Source organism: Ictidomys tridecemlineatus, chromosome 10, assembly GCF_052094955.1.
Source record: "Ictidomys tridecemlineatus isolate mIctTri1 chromosome 10, mIctTri1.hap1, whole genome shotgun sequence".
Lineage (NCBI taxonomy): Eukaryota > Metazoa > Chordata > Mammalia > Rodentia > Sciuridae > Ictidomys > Ictidomys tridecemlineatus.
In genome coordinates this window covers 97,464,353-97,486,957 of record NC_135486.1, presented here as the reverse complement: position 1 = coordinate 97,486,957, position 22,605 = coordinate 97,464,353, and the positions used below count along the sequence as shown (strand labels likewise).

The 22,605-nt window shown below is 43.6% G+C and overlaps 1 protein-coding gene across 14 annotated transcripts in view; it reads right to left on the bottom strand.

Annotated features, from left to right (window-relative positions):
* Positions 1-22,605, bottom strand: part of Frmd4a (FERM domain containing 4A) — a 571,051-nt gene that overhangs the window by 180,205 nt on the left and 368,241 nt on the right. The window contains exon 1 of one of the 14 annotated variants that reach the window (XM_040277347.2): positions 19,046-19,214. The exons of 12 other annotated variants lie outside the window; for them this stretch is intronic. The gene's annotated coding sequence lies outside the window, so the exon portion shown is untranslated. Of the gene's footprint in view, positions 1-17,880; positions 17,902-19,045; positions 19,215-22,605 lie in introns of those variants that run through there. One more of the 14 variants, XM_040277348.2, reaches the window with a different exon arrangement.

Sequence of the window (22,605 nt, the reverse complement as noted above, 5' to 3'; positions counted from 1 at the left end):
ACAGGAGGAGCTCACAGCTTGCATGCACTCAAGCCACAATTCCTGTAAGACAATCAGTTTCATCCTCTCCACATGACACTGCTTGGCCAAGTGTCAGAAAACATTAATAATCAGTCTCTGGCATAAAGTTGAGAAGACAAGACATGGACCCAGGCAGGTAAGAGGGGAGGACAACCAGGAGGCCTCACTGATGGTCTCTGGGTGATCCCCGAGGTGGGAAACCCTGACCTAAAGCTCAGCTGTGGGAGATGGGGGAGGGAGGGATGCTTCCCATCTCCCAATCAAACATCCTATTGAGGACAAGCTATTGGCACCCTGGGCAGGTGCATCTCAGGTGTGGAAGGCCAAGTCTTGGATGATGTGTACTGATCCAGAGGCCAGAGTGGACAACTGCCCTCTCTGTGTCTGGCAACCAACACTCTGACTAAAGGGTCAGGAGGAAATGGACACTGGGAGATCCAAATACATAGGCCAGAGAGTGGTGCCATGCACCTGAATGCCACCTCGGGGAGCACAGAGCAGTAAAGCCACCGGTGGGTGCAGAGGAGGCCTAAAGAACAGCCACTTGATTGTGCCACCTGGGTTCTGCCTCTGCCTGCCCCAAATGGACACACTCATTAAAATACATTCACCTTGATACAACACAACAGCAGGCTTTCATTTCAACCCTGGCCTGGGTTCTGCAATTATGGAAACCAGAGTCTCTGATGATAGACTTAATCCTACTCAACACAGTACTGCGTTATTGTTATTACTATTATTATTATTTGAAGAGGGATGGAGGAAAGGAATAGAGACCAGGATTTGAATCAGAGAGGGTGCACTGTACAATCTGAACAGAGGCTGGCAGGACAGCAAAGGTAGGAAGAGTAGCTGGAGACTCCTGAGTGGAATGGACAGGAGCCTGGGTGAACAGAGGCCCTCAGATCCAGTGTTCTCAACTGTTCTTCCCCCGACCCCCACAATCCTAAGACTAAATTCTGTTTCTCTGAAGGCCACCTTCTCCCAGGCTCATGGCCTTGCCCGTGCTTTTTGCTGTGTCTGGAAATACCTTACTTCATCCCTGCAGTGAGAGGACCAATCTCTACGCTGGGGACACAGGTGACCTGAAGATCACGGCCCCAGCTTCATGGCAGTCACTGGCTTGAAGGAACAAAGCACATGAACTTTTGTGCACCTTCAGCCTGGATCCAACACTTTCTTCTTACCACAGGGGAACAGTCCCAGCCCCGTGTGGCAGCCGTTCTAGGACATGATGTCCTCTTTCTCCCTGCCCCTCCTGCTGGGACTCAAACAGAGCCCTATCAGTGGGTGCAGTCTTTTACAAAAGATTGGAGAAACCAGACTCTGCTAGGTGTTTTGTGGCTTGCAGGGGGCACAGGGTGCAGGACGAAGCTAAGGGCAAACAGCCCATCCCAGTCTCCAAACACTGGGCCTAGTTTAAGGTCCTTCCCAGGCTGTGCTGCTGGGTCCACTTAGCCTGGCTTCATCTCTTGCTAATGAGTGTGACACCTATAAGTTCCATCAGCAACTTAGGCTTTGCTCTGTAATCTATAAAACAGAGATGGCAGAACCCACCTGATGGAGACTGCTGTAAGAACAAAAGTACTAATTTAAATAAAGAGCATGGATCTCTGAATCATGTGCCCCAGCCAGCTTGGCAGGATGGAGGCGGATTCTCACCAATGCTCTATCGCCTACCACCACCACCCATGGTGCGGACCAGGTAAGGCTGCCCCTTTCTGGCCACTCACACTGAGTTTTCCACTACTGTGGTAGGCTGGGTGAGGAGACTGCTTCTGGGCAGGTGGCATCTGGGCAGCTGTCCCCAGTGACTAAGCAAGTTCCAGGTCTTCACAGAGCTCTGGGTACATATACATGGAGAGTTGGGGGCCTGTCCTCATTCCCCTTGGGCTGACATCAACAGAGAGCTGATGCTGGAGTTGGCCTAAGAAAGGAGGCTTAGGAGTTACTATGTGTGGTGTGTGGGGAAACGCCCGGGTGCTATTGTTACATACATGCACCTGTGTGCACCCGCACACCCATGTGATTCTTATTACCAGCACATGTCTCCATCCAGGACATCCTGGATGACCGAGTGACTTATGAACCCCAGTGAAAAAGAACATACAAAGAAGTAGTGAGAGTCTAACATCCCACTGTTTTCTCAAAGCAAGAAAAGATGAAAGAAAACAGCACCTGTCCTTTGCCACAAGAGTTCTGGCTTCAGAATCTAAGTGACAAAGGGTTTTCTGATTTTGTTTGGTTTTTGTTTTTAGTGAATAAAAGAGACTTCTTGCAAAGAAAGAGGCAGCTATGTACCCTTTCTTTTGTTTTGGTGACTGTACTTGGAATTTTTAGAGTAGAAAAGGAGAGTTAGACAGGGACACTGACCAAGAAGAGCTGTGTTTTATTTTTTAAAGTAAAAAAAAAAAAAAAAAAAAGATTAAAAAAAAAAGAAGATGAGGTTGATTCTATGGATCTAAAAAAAAATAATGTTTATAGAAAATGGAAACTTTGTATAAATTAAAATATAGGCTGGGGTGCAGTTTGCTTGCTTAACATGTATGAAGCAGATTCGTTATAAAACAAACAAACAAGCAAGAGTTAAAATGTTATAACAGGGAAATAAAATTAAATGAGAAAGCAAATGTTGAGACATCCAAAGAATACAAAGAATCTTCATGGAGAACTCCCAAAGGATTCAGCTGTGACATTTACAACGCATCAAACGTACATCATTTATGAGGAATATTTTTCAGCACACCACAAACTTACACAGACAGAGCTGGAAACCTGAGGCTGATACATAATATAAAGAAAGTCTGATCACAATAAAAGATCCTTTAATGAGGGCTGGGTTTGTGGCTCAATGGTAGACGCTTGCCTAGCATGTGTGAGACACTGGGTTCAATTTTCAGCACTGCATATAAGTAAATAAAATAAAATTCATTTACAACTAAAAAATATTTTTTAAAAATAGAGCGATTGAAAAAAATCCTTTAATGATACATTCAAAGCAAGGAAAGGAATGGATTCACTGTGTATAGCAAGTGAATTTTGGGGCGAGAATGAACTACTGACCTACTCTATTCCTGTTTTGTTTCAAACTTCTCAATCAAGAAAGGGTTTGGGAGGGTTGATAATGAAAATATAAACCAACTGCAGTACTTTCGCCAAGATAAATCCCAGATGGTCATAAAGTTAAGAGCAGGTAGGTGATTATTTATTAGGCTTTTCTAAGCATGAAAGCTACAGGCAAAATTACCACTTGATTACATTAAAAATAAGTCTAAAAATAGTGATTCTGTTTCACAGAAAGAGCAAATGCAAATTTGGGGCATGATAATGATAATGAGGGGTTTAATATTCTAACGATAAAATTATTGAATTAGCAGACAGTTACAACTTACTTAATTAGAAGACCACTAACACCCTACAGGGAAACAATACTAGAATGCAAATAGCTAAAAGTTTCACTTCTTTCAGTTTGTCATTTCTCTTCTAGAAATTTCATCTAATAAAATAAGAGAAAAAGAGTATATGTTCACTGTGTTCTTATGGCACACTTACTATGTGCCAAGTATTTTATTAGACACACAGTGATGAACCTGATCATGTTCTAATACTTAGGAAGATTCTATATCTTCTATAGGTAAAGGAAATACCTGGATTAACTGGCAATTACAGGGCAATCAGTATGACAGAGTGGTGGGTGTAAGATGCATGGGGTGGAAGTAATGGGACCCTAACTCACCTCTAGAGGATAGATTGATACTCTGGTGAAGAAGTGTTATCTGAACAACTGATGTCTGGCAGAGACCACGTGATTGATATAAGAAGCCCTAGACTGAAAGGGAATGGGGGCTGGGGTTTGGCTTAGTGGTAGAACGCTTGCCTAGCATGTGTGAGGCACTGGGTTCAATTCTCAGCACCACATTAAATAAATAAACAAATAAAATATATTTTTTTTAAAAAAAGAAAGGGATCGTGGCATGTTCTGGAAAGATCTACATGTAGGAGTGTGGTGGATGAGGAGCAGTGAGAACTACAGGCAGAGAACCCTGTAAAGAAGGAGGGTTCAACATCTGAGGATGGCTAAATCGCTATGAAGTTGTATATTGTTTCCAAATCAATTTTGTTGTTAAGTGAGCAGAAATGAGAGGAGTCTGAAAAGAGGACTCCAATTGCAAATGCTGAGGCTCTGTGCCTAACGAGACACACAAGCACTTGGAAAACTGTAAAGTGATACTAAAATATAAGCTGTCTTTCTCAATATATGTTATTTCCTCCAGTGAAATATAAACAGACACAGAAGGCACGCTTATCAAATTTACAGATGACGAAGAGGTTTGGATGGTAGCTTCAAAATTTAAAAATTGGGATCACATTGCTTATGTTTTGGTGTCCTGCTCATTGCTCACAAGCCAAAAGCACAGCGCTGGAATAAGGAAATTAAGAGGCACTCTGTACTATGATTGAATCATTTCTGGGAATCTGTGTTCAATTCTGGGTACAACATTTTACATAAGAAATGAGAGAAACTAGGGAAAGTTCCAGAAATCGCAACCTCCTAGGACAGTTAGGAAACATGGCATAAGTAGCCTAAATATCAAAAGGTTCCAGTACCATACCAAGATAGTTCTGTGACTGCAAAGGAAGGGTCTTAAGAAGTGCTTGCTTGGAGAGAACAGGTATGAAATTGGCCAGCCCTGGGCAGAGCTTGATGTGAGAACTTGGTCTGGTGTGCACAACGAGAAAGGAAAATGAGTGAGTTCCAGAAGGCATATTCAAATTCAATAGAAGAAAAAAAATTTAAACAGGCATCAGGGTTCAAAATAGAACCTTGTTATCACCGCAAGTGATCAGAAGAGACCAGGAGATCATTAGCCAGGGAAGTCACAGCAGGGATTACTGAACTCAGGAGGAAAGTGGAACAGATACACTCCAAAATCCCTTACCCGCATTCCAGCAAGCTGTGACGTCCAAGACAAGATATGTGCACACCAATATGCAGGAATTTCAAAACAGTGCATGCATTTTAATAGTGACTTGTTTATTTGTAATGTTTCCTGTTACAAAGTTACCTGGCTTGATGAAACAAATATTCACCACATTCATTTACTGCTTTGGAAGGCTTTTTTAAAAACTGCACTGAACACTGATAGGTATGAGCACCTTTTTTCTAGTTTCTTATGCTGTCAATTTCCCTTGGATAAATGCTCTATCAAATATCCTTTATTTAAAATGTCATGTTGGGCCCAGGATATAGCTTAGTGGTAGAGCACCTGGTTAGCATGACTTAGGGTCTGGGTTCAATTCCCAGCAACAACAACAAAAAAAACTAATAAAATAAAATCTAATATAATTTGCAACAGTTATATGTGCATACTGCTATTTTGGTGGACTATCCGTATGTTTGAAAATAAAAAATTTCATTGACATTTAGTAACATGAATTTACCCACCTTGCTCCAATGTCTAATTCAATCTGTCATTTTAAGTCTAAATTTATTTTTCTTATGTTGTGATCAATGGGAAGTGACATAACACTGTGTAAACTCAGAGTTGTAAAACTCTGTTATTATGCAATAAGTTATCACAGTTGAGTTATAAATACTTTATTGACATTAAAATGACAATACATGCATGACTGAACTAGAATTACAGGACTGCCATAATAGAATTTGTATTAGATGTCTTTTCATCACTGTGACCAAAATACCTGACAAGAACACTGGAGGAGGAAAAGTTTATTTTGGGCTCATGATTTTAGTCCATGGTTGGCCAGCTCCATTGCTCTGAGCCTGAGATGAGGTACAACATCATGGCAGAGGAGTGTGGTGAAGCAAAGCCGATAAGTTAATGTCAGCTGGGAAGCAGAGTGGAAAGAAAGTGTCCAGGGATAAATATCCACCTGCCTGGAGTTACCACCCCCACAGTAATCCATTCAAATTATTAACCCATCAAATGGATTAATCCACTGATGAGGTTACAGCTCTCATAATCGGATAATTTCACCTCTGAGCATTCCTGCATTGCCTGATACACAAGCTTTTCAGAGGCTATTAAAGATCCAAACCAAACGCCTTCAGTAAATATTTTTACATGAATTAGTAAATATATATTTAAATAGCATATACCTTTGTCTACTGACTCAAGTACAATTATATAATATAGGTACTATACAAATTAACTTGCATTCAATGCGATAGGTTTTGATTTGCTTATACTATAAAAATATACTCCAAACTCAGACTCAGAAACACATGCACTCTTTGTAGTCTATATACCCACGTGACCACACATCAAGCAGAATCAACATCAATCTACCACGTGGGGCAGGCAGTGAATCTTGCCACACAGGTAAGAGAGTTTGGAAATGAGCCCTCCTTCCCTAAATGATCCTTTGTGTGTTACTGAAGTAACAACTCCATTGTACCCAGGGGATATTTGGGACGGAAAATAATATTCTAGGCCATCTGCAAGCTTTTCAAATTCCATACTTGGGTCCTTGGTGACTCTTGAAGCAGAGTGTCAGAAGAGCCACTTAAGGAATTGGCATGGCCACCAGGCCACCTGCTTTGGCAGAACCTGCACTGGATAAATAAAGTGGCCACTCCTGTCCCAGGAGCTTGAATGCTCAGGTGCCAAGTCTACCATGTCTGGCAAGAAGCACTCCATCGTAACAGCTTACCCCAGTGACACCTCAGACCAAATTTCCAGAGCTCCAGGAGTGGAAAACCACCAGTTGTGCAGGGTGGTCACTGGTTCCCAACTCTGGGAGGTGGAAAGCTAGCCCCACTCTCTGCAATAAAAAGCACAGGGCGAGCTTAGGCATCCAGAGTGCTTCCATTAAGGGAAATTTTGACAGCAACTTTGACATCTGTATGGGGCAGTCCATCTGGGCTGGAGGCTGCCACCTCGATGTTTACATAACCGAGTTCTTTGGAAAGGATTCTGCTAGAATGTCGTTGGCAGGAACTTCTCACTTTTGCACAAGCTGCCCTGGCAGATCCTCTCTCCATTCATCTCATGGGAGATTTCAACACTGTCTGGCTGCCCCCACAAACCACCCCAGACCTGCTTCTGGGGTGCCTGAGTGTCCTGCAGCAGCTCCAGACAGACAGCAAGTTCCAGAGCTGTTCCCCTTTGTCACCTAATGCCATTTGACAATTTGGGAAACAGGCTAGGAAAAGGAGAAAAACTGGGAGGGGTGGAAAGGAGCAGGGAGAGGACTCCAAAAATGAAAGGGCCCCCATCTCACCTTCTGGCTCCACAGTCTACCAAAGCCTCTGGGTACAAACACTGTCAAAGAGATAATACAAGTGCCTTAAAATGCAGTGCCCATGGCAAATATCTAAATATATCCGGGGTGCACAGCATTAGGAAGCAGTTGCAGAAATAAAGATGTTCTGTTGTATCTGTTATTCAAATCAAAAATTCTAATTGGATACAGAACAATCTCTGAAAGCTTTCGGCAGGAGGTAATTATTGTGTTGACTACACGTAGAAAAAAAGACTGCCAGTGAGCCTACTGTTTGGGCTGTTTCCACATTAGAATGAAGAGGGGTGTGTTTTTGCCTGGATGGGAGCTGATTAAGAGATGGCAGGGTTTCTGCCCGCTGCTCCTTCCTGATTTAAAACAGAGATGCTGATGGCAAACAAGTTCACCATGTCACTCCAAGCCCCCCCGGAAACCAAGCTTTAGCATGTTTTCAGGAGAGCTTTCAGAAAAGTTCTGGAAATGAGGGTGTGATTAGATAGTGGTACCAGGAAAGCCAGAATTTTAAATCAGGACAAACCCAGGAGGCAGGGGCAGTGGCTCAGGAAGGATGACTGATTAAAAGTCCAGAGGTGTAATTCTGGATCGTGGTGGTGTTTCACGGGTGTAGACATACGTCAAAATTCATCTAGCAGTATACTTTAAATATGTGCAGTACACTGTATGTCAATGATGCATCAATAAATCCACCAAAACATGACAGTTATTTCTTTTTATATATCAAAAAGAGACCATCAGAAGGAAGATGTGGAGGCTCAATGTATGCAACAACACATCTCAATAGTTTTTTATTCCTTGGGGAATTATATCATTTTTTTTTAATTTAAATGTAGCATATCCTTTTCATGGGCAGTTTGGTGCTGAGAACTTTTCTCAGTCATACTCAGAACTGAGCAAATGAAGTTAGCTGCCTTTTGTGTTTTAAATATGTTTTATCGATACATGGATGAGTCCCACTTTGCTTCTCTAGCCTGGTGTCCCTTACCCAGGCTTGCACAGTATCACATAGAACACTGACCTCTCAAGAAATGCCACTTGGGTGTGCGTTAAGCATCTCAAACTAAGTGAGTCCCTATGGAATTCTGAATCTATGTCTGCCCCACACCATGGCTTTCCCCTCCCTTGAAAGGGCAACTCCATCTTATCTTTATTTTCTGTTCTTTAGCTCCCACGTGTTGGAACCCTCTTTATCTCATATCCCAAATACAGTATGCCAGAAAATCCTGTTAGTTCTGTCTTTAAAATATCCATAACTGACATGCTTTTTACCACCATCACTTCATCACTTACTGCAAAGTCACCCAGCTGCGCCCTGCTTGTACCTCTGCCCACCTGCAGTCTTGCCCCACACAACACCCAAACCACCCCTACACATCCTCAACTGGCTGGGGGCTCCCCAGCCCCATACTGTCCCCAGTGCAGCAGCTTTCAAAGCCCACATGACTTGCACTGCTCCTCAGCCTTCACTGCCCTTCCATCACAATTAGCCCCTTTCTGTGCCCTACCTGTCACACTTCAGTCTCAGGGTCTTTGCTGAGCTCCTCCAGTGGCCTGGAATGCTCTCCCCTTGACACCCACGTGACTTCCCTCTTCACAGCCTCTAAATCTTTGCTGAGTATAACCTTTTGTAAAGTCTACTCTGACATATGTGTATGTGAGCATACACGCATACACACACACACACACACACACACACACACACACACACACACACACACACTGCGGTGCTGGGGATGAAATCCAGGGCCTTGTGCACGCTAGGCAAGCACTCTACCACTGAGCTACATCCTTAGCTCCTACTCTTTTATTTAAAGTAGTAGCCCCAGCCCATTTAGTTTCCTCTGCTTTATTTTTCTTCATAACAATCACCACCTTCTGGCATCCTATGTAATTTGCTCATTGATTGTATTTCTTGTCTTCCCCTTTCTTTTCCAACACAAGCCCTCCAAGAGCAAGAATTTCTGTCAGTTTTCTGACTGACACATTCTGGAAAGTAGGCAGTATACCCACAGGTTTGCACTGGGTGGCTGGCTGAAGGCGTGGAAGAAGGCACTGTGGGGTTTGCATGCTTTCTTCACGTCCCCAGGCTCTCAAGTTGATCCACTCATTCAAAGACAAGGGTTGCATTCCACCATCCTGATGCTCTGTCCTTTGACAAAGAATCACACAGAGAAGGATGGGCTGTGTGGCAGAGAAAAGAGCCACCTGCCTCATGAGGGTCCTATGCATAAGCAGGAAAAAGATAATTGTAGATATAGCAAAGGAGTAAGGAAATGTGGGACTGTACAGTGACAATTAAGGATTCATTATGCTTTTGAGCACCTACCAAGGGCCAGGCATGCTGGAGGTGAAACAGAATCAACAATAAATAAGGCATGGTCTTGCCCTTAGAAAGCAGGTAGGTGACGGGTGTAGACTGGTCACTACAGTTATGAGATCACTCTGGAGCAGCGTTCTGGGAAAGATGGTTGGAGAAAATAAAGGAGGGAGACACACTCTGGAGGAACAAGCAGAAGCAACAGTGGAGGTTCTAAAGAGTGAAGAGCTATGTCCCAGTGACAGAAGTGATATGGGGGCATCTTGATGTGAAGGAGGAGCAATGGCAGAAATAGCAGCCTGGAGAAGGTCAGAGACCAGGCCAGGTGTGTGTGTGTGTGTGTGTGTGTGTGTGTGAGAGAGAGAGAGAGAGAGAGAGAGAGAGAGAGAGAGAGAAAGATAATGGAAGAAAGAAGTTTAAGACAAGAAGCTGCTAGGTTGCAATGGGCCATTTATCCCACACTGAGTGTGGTCTCCAGGGAACACAGAGGGGAAGGGGGCTGAGGAGGGGTGGAGTGGGGGGTGCATGCAGGAGATGGGGGCAGGAAGGTGGTAGAGGGATGGGTTGTGATAATTTTATGACCACTCAGGAAAGAGAAGGGGCCCTGACATGACATGGCAGTCAGCTCCTCACCCTAAAAGACTCTGAAGTAAATGTATGCTCAAGGCATAAGAGAAAATGAACATAAAAGGCCCACTGCAGAGAGGCTGGGTCCTAGTAACCCAACCAGAGGAAGTGGGAGGCAGAGGCGGTGAGTCAGCCATCACAGGACCATGATGATTCTCAAGTTGTAGGAGGAAGAGGAAGAGGAGTAATCAGAAAACCACAGGTGGGACTCCCAGTAACAATGGGACAGCAGCAAAGCTTGGTGAACTCTGAACACTCTGGGAGGGAGGTGGGGGAAGGAATTCAGGGAAAACTGGTGAGTGGCCAAACCAAGCATCAGCAATTTCAAAGCCAGTCTGGCAGGCCCAAAACCTCAGGCAACAGGACCTGATGAGGGACGCAAGGCAAATGCTGTGGCTGTCTATATGCTGGCCTTGAAGCTAACCAGGCAGGACCCTGAGCTCCTCCATCCCTATTTTCCTACAAACCAGAAGCACGATGCTCACAATCTGACCTTTTTCTGTGTCCCATATAAAAACCTAAAGCTGCAATAAAACTTATGGCTTATGGAATTTTTCGGTTGAGCTTTGTTGGTTCTCTAGCAGTGTGGTCAGTTCTACTGGCAAGAAGAAAAGAAGAATCGAGCTCCATGAGAAACAAAGGACTGTGTTTTGGGATATTATTCTCTGAATATTTGGATATCTTTCCAAGTTGGAAGTTGTAGATCTCTGTATCAAAAATAGCACAAAAATCTCTATCGACTAAGTTACAACCTTAGGAACAGGAAGGGAGACAAAACTAAATTGTTGTGGACTACAAAAACCATATTTTCCACAATAAAGAAAGGAAGGAACCACAAACAAATACCAGCTTATAATTTTTCCATGAAATGACAGACACACTCCACCCTGTCTAGGCAAAAGATGGCCATAAGCTGTCCCTAGGGGTTCACCTAAAATATATCCTAGTCTTGGATGCACATATAATGTTCTATAAATACTTCCCCTGTTTGTACATTTGTTTAATGTTTTCATTCTGCTGTCCATGTGTGTCTGTTTAATCAGTCACCAGAAGACAGATCACCTCTCATTCTGATTTAGTTTACTTAACACCTACAAGGTTAAGTACTTCAATAATTTTATGGAATATTATGCAAATTGTATGTTGATTTCTCATATTACAAGAAAACTACCCCTGTATTTTCAGTGTGATTGAGCGATTGGTGCAATGGGAAAAAAAAGAAAAAGGAAAATAAAAAATTTTCAAGCATCCAACCGTCTGAGTCAAAGCTGATTTCTGCCATTAACTCACTACATTAATTACTTGTGAAAAACATAATACACCAGAGTTGAACATCTTCCCAATTTACGGCAATGAATGGGAAGTAACCAAAGATTATTATGCAGTGATTGGATTTTTGCCTTTGGTGCTAAGAAAAGGATGGCACTGCCACTAACTGGGGCATAATCTTATTTGTACTCTGCAAATTTAGTAATTCTCATTTATACTCTGGATTTTTTTTTAAAGGTAAAAGCCCTAAGAGCTTTCTGATCCTTTTTGAGAAATTTTAGAAAGATAAATTAATATAATCCATTAGTACAAAGGCAAAATCATCTTTCTTCTCTTCCTCGCCCCGGCGCCCCCATCTTCATGCTCCTGGACTCACAGGAGAGCTGGATGCAGCAGAAGCGCCCTTGGGCTCCCTCTTTACTGCTTGGTTATCCGCCCTCATCCTTCCCTCACCTCAGAGGTGCTGTTCCATACGACCCCTAGTGATCTTCATGAACTTTCTCTGTTCCTAGTAATGATTGCCAAGGTCATGTCTTCACCTGCAGAGCCCTTTCTAAAGGCTGGGTGTCATTTATGAAATATCAGAGCTAACGTCTACTCTGCTTATAAACGTTTTCTCTATAAAATCTCAGTATTGAAGTGACAATGGGCACTAGCATGTAGTCAGTGGCAAGAAGAAAAGGAGAACTGATCTACAAGAGAAGCAAAGGACTGCATTTTGGAATACTATCCTCTGAGTGTTGGGTATCTTTCCAAGTTGGAAGTTGTAGATCTACGTATCAAAAATTGCACAGTGTGCACTTACAATACTGAAATTTTATAGAGAAAAGGCCCATAATTCAGTAATATCTCCACTTCCACAATCAGTTGTCTTTTTAATACCCATTGTGCTCTAAAACCCCTCAAAGTTAGCACTGATGAGTCTTTCAAATAGAGGACAGCCGAAAAGACAAAATTTCCTATGCTAAGAGCCTTCCATATTTTTTGAGTGTTAGGATTTTATCTCATTTAATCCTTTGAATGTAACTTTTCTTTATAAATAAGACAACCTAGGCTCAGGGAGTATCAGTAACTCATTCAATCCCTCAGAGCTAGAGAGTAGCAGAGCTGGCTAGAGGATCAGACCCAGGGCAGATGACGACACTGTCTGCTCTGATGTGTGGTGTAAATCCATGTCCTGAAGAGGGAACTCAAGTCCTGGCATAGTAGCTAAGACCCTGGCAAGGGCCCTCATTGCCTATAAGCTCTTATTGATTTGCAAAAATGACCTATTCATCCCTTTCATTCCTAAAATGCTCTATCTAAAATATTTGATTGTCAATCTCCAAATCACACATGCACATGCTTTGCAGGCTGCAGTGAGCATTCAATGCACCATGCAGCCCTCTCAACCGGTGCTGCAGCCCTTGCAACTACTGCCTTCTGCACATGTCTCTTCCCTCCTGCCAAGACCTGCAGGCGACATCTGTGCTACTGGTCACTCTATAGTTCTTCTGTTACAAAACACTCAACCAGCCCAATAAAAGGGGATTGAAAAGGCAGAACACTGCACTCCATTGTGCTAGCTCCATGTCTGCTTCATGTCCTCACCACCCTCCCCTCTTTTCTGCTCTCTCTCTGAGCAACACAGAAATAAATATTGGATATTTATTGGGGGTAGCCAGAAGAAGCCAGGAAATGGGGAAGCCAGCGCTGTCCTCCAAAGCTATTTGTAGGCGTGTCACCCAGCTCCAGATGGCTCCACACTATTTGGGTTGCTAGTTTGGGTTTGTCACATCTATATACTTCTTCTCAGGCATTTGGTGAGAACGTAATTGTGAATTTTATGGTTATGAATGGCACAGCTTGGCAACTCTCTGAATATTATTTCCATTCGCTGTCATGCATTATCAATCTAATTCCCCATTACACGCCATTTTTTCATGCATTCCTCATACAGCAAGGACAAAGAAAGGCAAGAGCCCCACAAAAAAGATAGCAACACCAGGACAGGCTAATTCTGATGGAAATTGTGGAGTTATATAGTCTTAAGTTTGGAGTCATAGATTCTAGTTCATCTAAAGTGAAAATAATATTAGAAGTTTAGTTATATTTTCATCAGGACCTGGCCCCAAGGTTGGCAATAGATTGCTTACAACCACCACAGTGCAAATTGAGAACAGATTGGACACAGGAGGACCTGACGAACTATATTTTCCTTAAGACCCTTGAGTTTCCCAGGTTTCTAATGAAGCCTACACAGATCAGTGTTGGAGGGTGTGATGAATTTGCATGGTGATATGCTATAGAGTTTGCTCATCATGAGTGGTGAGTTAAAAATAGTGAGCATTATGTGAACAAAATGTTTGCAATATTGCCATAGACAATAGAAAAAAAAAGTATGCTGCTGCTCTAGATTGGCAAAGAATCACTAATGAGAAGAAGAAGAAGAAGCACACAAATGTGGTTGGAGTGGAGGTCAAGGGTATGTATGTGTTAATGCTCTTGAACATGGATAATAAGTTTCTCCTCATACTGCATCATGGAATGGTTGAAGCTCCACTTTTAAAACCAACCAACCAACAAACAAACAAACCAAAGAAAATGCTGCACATGATAGAGACCATGCTGCCTAAGCAAGCTAGGTCCTTCAACCAACGTCTCTGAATTAGTCAGGCTCATGTTGCTGGAGGGAGGTTACTCATTCAGTCCAGAGGGAGGCCACCAGCTCATCTCTTGGTTCTTTGTATTAAGAACTCTGAACTTCTGTAGTAATTAGAGAAATGCAAATCAAAACTGCTCTAAGACTTCATCTCACTCCAGTCAGAATGGCAATTATCAAGAACATAAACAATAATAAGTGTTGGCAAGGATGTGGGGGAAAAGGCAGGCTCATACATTGCTGGTGGCGCTGCAAATTGGTGCAACCACTACGAAAAGCAGTATGGAGAATCCTTAGAAAACTTGGAATGGAACCACCATTTGACCCAGCTATCTCACTCATTATTCTATACCCAAAAGACTTAAAATCAGCATACTATAGTGACACAGCCCGTCAATGTTCATAGCAGTTCAATCCACAATAGCTAAACTGTGGAACCAACCTAGATGCCCTTCAACAGATGAATAGATAAAGAAACTGTGGTACATATACACAGTGAAATATTGCACAACATTAAAAGGAATAAAATTATGGCATTTGCAGATAAATGGATGGAGTTGCTAAGCGAAGTAAGCCAATCCTCCCCAAAACAAAGGCTGAATGTTCTCTCTGATAAGTGGATGCTGACCCATAATGGGGAGGAGACATTGGGATAGGAAAGATGGTGGAATGAGATGAACACCATTACCCTAGGTACATGAATGACTGCACATGTGTTGCGAATCTACATCATGTACAACCAGAAAAATATAAAGTTGTGCTTCATTTGTGTACAATGAATCAAGATGAATTCTGCCATCATGTATAACTAATTAGAATTTTTTAAAAAACAACATCACGGAACTGAAACAGATCCCTACTATTCTCTATTACTTTCCAACAACCATAGTTTTCATGCTTAGCAGTGATTTCCATCAGCAAAGAGAAGGGTATTTCTCCTTGGAGTGAGGGGATACTCAGTTTTCACTAACACAATTAAGAATTGAAAACACACACACTCATCAGCACTCAAAATAAGCCTCAGTGCAATTTACTAAACAATAGTAATAGCTCTAATCATCATCTCTAGGAGATGATAGGCACCTGGGATCCATATGTCTGGGACAATGCTACTAGTGGTGGAACTACTCACCCTCCGTGTCAGGGTGTGTCTACATTACTCCTTGTAAAAGAAAGACATGCTGATCCTATGGGACAGAGGACTGGGTAGCAGCTGATGGTTTAGGGAACTCAAAGGAAATTGCTGTGGAGAGAGTTTTCGATAAGCTGGATTTATGCTGATTCAGAAAACTTGTTTCAGAAAAGAGCAGTGGGGCCATCTGGACTTTGTGTGCAATAGTGACTGTGAAGTATACAGTTCTAAGAGCCACTAGACCTGCTCTTGAGATGAATCATGCTGGGGAAAGCAAAAACAAAAACAGGAAAATACTCCCAGTGTTCTTTAGTGTGACTGCAGTTAGAATGAACACTATGAGGTCAAGACCCAAATCTTTGCCCTTCCCCAGCAGGTCAGATTTTCAGTAGTCACTTTCCCCAAATTTCCTAAGACATTTTGATTTTGCTTACAGTAGGAAAAGTTTGTGTAACTGTAGGTCCTACACATAGGATGGAATGATTCCTTCTCTTGCTTTTCTCAATGCAATGCCTCCCTTTCCAGAGACATCCAGTATCTTCTTTGTTTTTTGTTTTTTTTTTTTTTTCATGACATTTGCAGAGAGCAATGGACAGCACAGAATCATATCAGGGCAAAGTGGAGAAATAAAAGGATGAACACAGGAGGCAGACCCTGGGAATGTCACAAGGGAGTACAGGTTTGAGTTGCCTGAGGGGCCTAGAAAGACTTAAAATCAGCTCCTCTCTTGCTCCTTTAGGTCAAGAGGAATATAACTTTTAGGATTTAGATTGGATAATCCTTAGAAGGCTCCAGAAGTCACTTCTAGTTGAGGTGCTAGATTATTTTACAACCAATAAACCTAAAAAGAGAATTTCTCCCACAAATTTTAATGACACATCTGATAACACTCAAAAAGAAAAAAAGAAGAATTAAAGTCAGTCGTGAAGTCAGACTTAAACATTCTGACACTGTATATAATGTTGTTTAAAATAATTTTCAAAAGCTAGTTAGCTGTTAGCATGTCTATTTCTCACTTAAGACTTATTTAACCAGAATTTCTCTGGAAATTATATTTCTCCTTTATTTTTGGAGGACATATTTACTCATGCAAAAATATCATAGAACAAAGGTTTAAAGTGTAAATTACCCCATCCCATTTTCAGTCATCAGGTTAAATGCAATAAGGGTTAAGTAGACATTTTTAAGGGATAAGAATATGACTTGTAGGATACATGTGAACAGAACTATACCATTCTGCATAACACACACACATACAGGCATAAACAACGTGAGCACAGGTGGTATTTTTTTTTGTAGCAAAGTCAATAATGATCTTTGAAGGTGAGTTCACCACTTACTTAAAGACTAAAGTAGCCTAACACATTCCCTCAATAGTTTTCCTGAACTTTCCACTCTTTATCACAAAGTAACCTCACTTTTTCATCCATTCAGCAAGGTTGATCCAAGAATCTTTTCTTTGATAACTATTGCATATCTATTCCACAAAGCTTTTGCCCAAGTTCCAGCATCCAAGCAAGAACTTATTTTTTTGTCTTTTTCTCTGACCTCAGGCTGTAACTTTGCCGTGACAATTAAAGTGACACTGTATACATCTGGGATGTCTTTCTCCTGGATTAGGAAATCAGCAACTCACTGAACCTCAAGGGGTCTCAGTTTCCCCAATGGCAAGATCATACTAATGGCACTAGCCACCTGCCAGGCTATCAAGGGACTTGGCAACCATGTCTACAAATTACAAAGAGGCTCTGGGCTATAAATAACAAGTCCAAGTCTTATTAATAAAATTAGTTCAGGACAAATGCCAAAAAAGAATATAGCAATAGCAGCACAAATCACACTTGATCAGAACAAAAGAGGGTGGAGAGATTTTCTGATTCTCATTCCTACTAATCCCATTTTAATGCAAGGAGAGGTTTTGGGTTTTGTTGTTTGTATATTTGTTGTAAAAGACAACACACAACTTTGCACATTAGGCATTACTTCTTTTCAAGTTATGTGGACACAACTTTGTATTCATTGCTGGACAATGTAATGTGGGTTTCAAAGCATGTCCAAATATTGCCCCCAATTAAGTTAATTGTATCTATGTAACCTCTGAGGATTAAATGGATTCTAATCTAATTGCCTCAGGACCCTCATTCTTCTTGTGCTATAGACAAACCCAAACTTCACTGGCAGCAGAATGGATCCCTCTGCCAACAGAAGACAATGTCCAAGTTGGCTCATCTCCTGATACTTGAGGTTGCAAAAGACAAGTAACACTTCAGAATCAAAACCAGATTTCTGCTGATCTGAGGCTCTGTCTGGTCTATGGGGGCCAAACACTATGAATGGGCTTGATGCAATTTAAAGACTAGAAACAAAACAATGAAATGTGTTCCCTTCTCACATCCCCTCCCCCCAAAAAGCATTTTGCTGCACATTTTGGGGATGACATACATAGCAAAATTCCATGAAGTCTAAGAGACAGATTATTGCATCGAACTCCTGAAGTACTTTCTCCATTCCGTAGTGGCTGCCCTGAATAAAATCAGCAGTTTCAATAGAGCTCTCTGACTGGTGCTTTCCCACATATCAATCACAGGTTTGGAAAAGGAGGAGACTTACGGATGCAGAGGTGGAAGCGGGTAAGGAGCAGTTGAACTCTCAAGCAGGTAAATGCAGATGTCAATCCAAAATTGAATATGGACCTGCTCAAATTTAGAAATGTGCCTATCTGGATTTTCTGAGAATCCCTCTCATCAGAATCTGTGAGGATTCAAACTGAAATTAGCCTGAAACGACAGCCTCAGCCTCTGTTGGGATGTTCCATTCATAGGGGAGGCAGAGCCTCATCCATTCATGGTGGGGTCAGGGAGTCCTTTACCAGCATTGGATCTAGTCTCTGCAAGCTGCGCTTCCCAGGGGGCTAGCATGGCTGCATCATTCAGAACCAGGGTGTCTATTAAGGAGCCACCACCAGAGCTATTATTAGAACAGCCATTCCTTAGAAATTTTGCAGAATTTGTCTGAATTCACTGAGCAGTTACTCTGCTACAAGGGACTGGAGAAAGGTACTGAGTTGCTGGGTTACACACAGGCAGCCCCCACAGCTTTCAAAGTGCAGGACTGGGTAATCTTTTCTGAATTCAACGTGCACCAACATCTGGGCGGCTGCCTACAATTCTGAAGCACTGCCACAAGCCATTTCTGAATGAACAGGTACTAAAGGGGATTCCCGCCTGTTCTCCTCCCCTTCCCAGTTCCCGGTTTTCTCTGCATCAAACTTGCTGCAGCCATCTGGAATGGAAAAGAACAGTCCATCTTAGCAGACTCCAGCAGTCCATGCTCAGATGCCGGCCTCTGAGCCACCTTGTCTAAAGCGTTCTCCCTGGCACGGAAAGGACAAGAGTCCCCAGTCATGTCCTGAAAATGCAGCGCTTTTAAATACATACATATATACATAAATGGAATCCCACCTATATCTGCTTACTGCTATGTCTTGTCTTTTCTCCCTTGGCAAAATCAGATAGTGTGGGACTGCGGTGCCAAAGGAAAGTGTGAGTGTAGGGGGGAAGGGTAGCAGAAGGGAGTATAGTATGTGCCCCACGTGGGGCTTGCATTTTAAAAATGTAACATACGCGAATAAAAGACGCTAAACCTCCAGTAAAGAAGTGGCACGTCCCTGTGGCCCAGCTCAGCATGAAAAAAAAAAAAAAAAGAAATGGAAAGAGAAGTGCTGCATAATCAATCGCCCCCCTGCCATCGCGACTGGGAAACAAAGACACATTACCTTTTATTTTTTGCGCTTCCAAGAGAGCCGAGGAACTTCGGGTCGGAAGCGGCTGTTCCACAGAAACCGGCGTCCCATTCGCCCCGGGGCGCAGGCCCGTGGCCTACCAGGCGGCCTCCGCGCCCGGCGCCGCCTCCTCCTCCTCCTCCACGGCGCCCGCAGCCGCCCCGCCGGTGCTGGCGCGCCCGGTCCCCGCCCCCGCCGCCACCCCAGCCCCCGCCGCCGCCCGCCGCGGGCCCTTGGTCAGCCCATAGCCCGCTCGCTCCTCTCACGCCGAGCCTGGCCGCGCGCCAGGGCGCACCGCCGCCGGCCCGCCCCTCTCCGGGCCCGCTGCATGCTGCCCCGCGCTCCGGGCCGAGGCCGGCGAGCCGCCAGGTCGTGCGCAAGGCAGGGACCGCGCCCGCCGCAGGGCCTCTGAGCGCAGCCGGATCTCGGGACAACAATGAGCGCCCCGGCGCCCGCGCCCTGCCAAGACGGGGACGCCCAACTCGCCCCCCGAGCTGGCTCAGACTCCCAGCTCCTCTCCGCTACACCCGCAAGGCGAGACAAAGTTAGCTCCCAACCTAAGAGGCTGCGCGCATCGAAAGCGCGCGGAGATGCTGAGGACGCCGATCCCCAACCCGACGCCCCCTCCCCCACGCCCCACGAAAATTCACCGTGTGGGAGCCCGCGCCTACCCTGCAGCCCGGAGAAGGCGGCTCTCTTGGCTGAAGGCGCAGCTCTTAGTCCAATTGTCTTGGATTTTAATCTCCCCTCAACTCTTTGGTAATGGAAGTTGCTGCAAGAGAACCTAGTCATGGGGCTATTGTCAAAGATTCGCGACATGCCCGGGAAAGGGAGACTTCCATTTCTAGAGACCTGGGGGAGGGAAAGGGACTGGCATGTCCTCTTAACAGAGAAAGAGAAAAGGAACTGTGATGAGGTCCCCACCAAGAACAATAACTCAATTCACACTGTATGTCTAAATGTTTATTGCTTAAGGTTCTCAATTTGCTTTAGACGACTTTTTTTTTCATGAATTGTCAAAAGACAGTTGATAAAGGGGAAGGAGGCACCCAAGCACCCACTTAGCAAAAGCCAACCTGTTTTGGGGGTGGGGATCTCTTCTGAGAACCCCTGGTCTCTAAAATTCCCAGCATGTGTCCAATCCACACTTCAGGCTGGTGGTAGATTTTTGAACCCATCATGTGGAAGGAGACTCTGGTAGGTCTGGTACCTTTATTCTCTGGACATAGGCAGGCAGTGAAGACTTAGAAACTATCATGAAAAGAAATCTCACACATCCTCTCTTTTGGATGGCTGGATATTAACCTTTACAGATGCTGGTCTTGTATTCTATTCTATTCTATTCTAGAGATGACTGGTGAGAATTCCTGACAATTAAAGGGATCTCAAAACCAATAAAAGAGAAACTGCACAGTTCTCACTGTTGGGGAGAAAAAAAAGTGAATACCAGCATTAAGGGCTGATCATATTTCAGGCTGTTCTGATCACACACTCAAGACTGGGGACTTGACTCAACCATCTAAAGCTAATTAATGGAAGCTGAGTTTAAATCGGATTTTTCTGTACTTTTGGAGTCCTTGAGGATGGTTCTAATGCAAAGACTGATTTGTTCACAAGGTGATTGAAGCCCATCTCCTTGTGTTCTGGGATCTTCAGAGGGATTTTTTTATTATTATTAATATTATTCTTTTTCTTTTTGCTTTTGGTGCTGGAGATTGATCCCAAGGCCTCACACATGCTAAAAGGGAATATTATTTCACCGGATGCAGACTATTTCCAGTTCTGATTTGTTTTGATTACAACAGTGAGGAAATGTCCAGGCCTATTAAATTTCTCTTTGAATATTTAGTTCCATCATTAGGAGAGTCAGACTCCATCTACCTCTACCAGGGGCTTGACTGTTGTAGTTTTCAATATGTCATAAACTGTCCCCTGCTGCAGCAAACATCCCTCACCCCAAAGCCAGAATCAGGGACAGAAGTCTCTCATCTATTTCCTTTCTCTCATTCATTATGTTCATTGATAAACAAACCTGAACTCACAGATCCCTCTTAGTAGTTTCTGGAGAGCAGTCCCTTGTCTGACTTAATCCAATAGTGCCTGGTCTTGAATGAGTAATGGCTGTACCCTGCCTTCTGCACTCCATATCACCTGTCACCCACGTCACAAGCAGCCTCATGAACAGCTCCCACCCATCTGGTCTCCCACATGCATGCTCCATACCAATTTTCAATAACTCTTCTAAAACTTAGATCAGGTCCTTGTAACTTCTATGCTTAAATTCCCTCTCAGGGCTTTCCTGTCTCTTAGGAAAAAAGACTACACTCCTTTCCCTGGGCTCGAGGATCAGGCATCCTTTGACCCATCAGCCTTATCTTTTGCTACCTGACCCCACCAGAGTCCCTACTTTCCTCTTCCAGATCCTGCAGGTCCCCATATATGCTTGGTGCTCATTCATCCCCTTGCCATCCAGCAGCCAGGACTTTAGAAATCATCCTGGGTCATGTCACAACTCTGCTTAAGGACTGTGATGGCTTCCTACTGCTCTCAACCATGGTCTCCATTTTCCCATATTATTGCTCCTCCACCCCCACTGCTTTGTCACACAAGCTGCCTTGCCCTTGGACCACTCTTGCCCTCTCTTGACTTTCCCATTTCCTGGTCCTCCTGTTGAGAAGGTCCATCCACTCTGCCCATGCCATGCATGCATGGCTGCATCTTTGTCATCCTCCAGGTCTTGGCTCCACACTGCCTCCGGGATGACCTTTCCTGGGCAGTGGCCTCCTTGAGGTGCTCTTGGCAGCAGCATCCTGTTCATTCCCCTCTTAGCACTTGCCACACTCCAGAATGTGCCACCTGGAAATATAATTCTCTCATTTCTTTGACATATTTTGAAATAGCAATTCAGGGAAGCTGCAGAGGGCTGCAAAGCTGCCCATTTATAAGAGAAATTCACATCTGTCTGCATTAGTGGGGTGGACAGCAGATGCCAAGGGAGGCTTTGTTGCTAAAACTGTTTCCTGGCAAGAAATCACAGGAAGAAAGAGGTCAGAGATCTCTCCAGGCAGATAGTCTACCCCAGGCTACCAGCTATTCTGTGGACTGCTTACTTGAGACCTAACGTGCATGACCAGACAGCCCTGACTTGCCTCCGCCTTCCCTCCTTTAACCCGTGGCCACCTTCCTCCAAGAACCCCACATTTCTTTCCATGCAGTATGTAAACTTCAGCAATCCAGCCCTCCGTTGAATTTCACACTGTATGATTATATCTCCTGTGTATGGGTACATAATAAAATTTGTATGTCTTTTTCCTGTTAATCTGTTTATTGCCAGTTTATTAGACTTAAATTGATCTAAACTTGTAGGGAACAGAGAAAAATTAAAATTTCCCTACACATCAAATGATAGGTTTTGCTCATGGCCTTGTGTTAAAGACAGATCATTGCCAGATTGCTTGTGTTTGAATTTTGCCTCTCTGTCACCTACTAGCTGTTCAACTTCAGACAAGTTTCTTAACCTCTCTGTGTCTGTTTTTCCTCTAGGAAATGGGGGT